The 2,276-nt window shown below is 39.7% G+C and overlaps 1 pseudogene; it reads right to left on the bottom strand.

Moving 5' to 3' along the window:
* Positions 1-305: 305 nt before the first annotated feature.
* LOC121920587 lies at positions 306-858 on the bottom strand (annotated as a pseudogene).
* Positions 859-2,276: the final 1,418 nt, after the last annotated feature.

Below are 2,276 nucleotides of genomic sequence, written 5' to 3'. Positions count from 1 at the left end.
ATTTGGTGCGGGTACCTGAATAATTAATTATAGAAAACTGGATTTCTAGACAGTCCTGAATCTGGGTTAAAGAGGACCCTTCAGCACATCCTAAAAACAGAAGTGTATAGAATGGGCAGTCTGCAATTCGCGCTGTCAAGTGTCTATTCTGCATTTTCAAGACCGTCCAAAGATCAAGATGGTGGATTCTTCACATTCCTTTTGTGTGGTCGGCAGACTCCACCTTTTGGAGGTTACTCTTGAGGGCGACACACAACAATGAGTACATATCTTTTGTCCTTTTCTCCTCTTTATGAAGCTCTTGTCTAATATTCAAAAACATGAGCAGCCACTTCTTTCAGTTTTGGATTGGTCAATATTAATACGATGGAGTGTGCAGAAGGAAATGAAGTTGTCAAGATGTCCACATTGTCTTTCAGTGCTTTCAAGCGGAGATAGATCACTGGCAAATAGTATCATGCCAGTGAAATATAGTAAGTAGAAGAAACATAAAACAACAATAGCATAATGACATTGATGTGTACCTGGGTGCTGAGGTCCGTAACTCCAAGACCACTCTCTTCAAACTTTTTTTGTGCTTCCACAGTGAGGCGAGCAAAATAATAGATGCAGTTATGCTTATGCTGAAATTTATACAAGTATAATGAGAGATGCCGAGGAAGAAAAATAAACATGTGAAGAACCTACTATGGTTGGCACTTCCTGGCAGAGTGCCTGTCTGATTTCCCACTTTTTGTGTCCAAATATTCAACCAGTGGAGGAAGAAAGGAGGATACTGGAAATGACTATTGACATTCCAAGCAATCTGTGGTACAAAGATGTTATTCTTGACTTCAGCCAGAGGAAGACATGATTGGAAAGTTAGTGATCTTCCCACAGTAGGAAAACACTTAGCCACGTGCCACACCAGAGACTGGCTAATTGAAAAACAGCCAGATAATATAACTGTCTACCTCATTATAAGAATCCAAGGAGGTCTCTGAGGAGATGTAGATCTAGAAGATGTTCGCTGAAGCAGCAGTTGCATCACAAATCTTGTTGTGCTCAAAACTAATCAAGAGGAACTCACAGGTCAACAACTTTCTATTCGAAGCCATTGTTGTCCCACCACAACTGTGATAAAACCATTCCTAACAGGGAAGCCATGGATAAAAATTCCCGTAAGGTCCCTATGAGTATTCAGTGGAGGCTGAGTTGCTAAACCATTCTTGTCATTTCTTTAAAAGGGAGGCGGAGCTGAGGATATACCTGGTGTGATTCGCCTGGTTTATCTGTGAGTCTGGCAGAGGAAAATCTGCCGTTTGGAGTTTTTAAACAGACAGATCATACTATGGAAAGCAATGCAATCGTAGGAAGATCTTTATTATTGAGATAAGGAACTTGTTGAGCTTGTTTTGCTTGGCTTGTGCTTTCTGGCATGCTTAATAATATAAATTATTGTATCCCGCCCAATCACGGGAGCTCGGGCAGCTAACAGCAGTGGGGAAATCAATATAAAATTACAATAAGATACCAATACAATAGCAATCAAACAATTTAACAAATACATAGCAATTAACATATACAATAAACAATCAAAACACGAAAATAAAAACATTACAGTCTAATGAATTGATAATTAACCCCTTCCAGTCCCTCAACACAGGTTCAAATCAAACTGACGCACCCTGTGCCTTAATCTATCTGCAAAAACACCAGCTAATGGGTGGGATTTGAAGCATCTGCTTCACTCTCTGCTAGTGTGGCATTTTTAAGCCAACAAATTATAAAATCAATCAGATTCTACATGGTATAAAAGCTCTATTGGCATGAGGGTCCACTTCTTCTTTCCCTTCAATGCACCAACATCATGTGCATTAATAAACTTCCTTGCTCTCAGTATAGATTTGTCTCTTTTCTGATACCAGGAGGTAGAATCCCACCATATACAGTAAATGGCCTAATCAAGTCTTTTGGGACTTAGTTAATAGATATTTTATACACTTTTTTACTAACTGTTCGTTCTGGGAAGTCACTGGATAGTTCTTTTAAATCACCTTTGTATGTCAGTGATGTAGACTTGAGTCAGTGGACTCAGACAATCGACTCAAGTCACTTCAATGATTTGAACATTTGGCAAAAAATGATGCACTGACTCAACATGAGAGCCATGTTACTTTAATGCCTGACTTGCTGGTGCCATTCAATTCGAGTGGGACTGGATGGCCCTTGTGGTCTCTTCCGATCTATGATTCTATGATTCTAAGACCTTTCCCCCAAGTGTGGGACACATTTCT

This window comes from Sceloporus undulatus, chromosome 2 (assembly GCF_019175285.1).
Source record: "Sceloporus undulatus isolate JIND9_A2432 ecotype Alabama chromosome 2, SceUnd_v1.1, whole genome shotgun sequence".
Classification (NCBI taxonomy): domain Eukaryota; kingdom Metazoa; phylum Chordata; class Lepidosauria; order Squamata; family Phrynosomatidae; genus Sceloporus; species Sceloporus undulatus.
The sequence above is the reverse complement of the archived record's forward strand: the minus strand, read 5'-3'. Positions and strand labels throughout refer to the sequence as shown.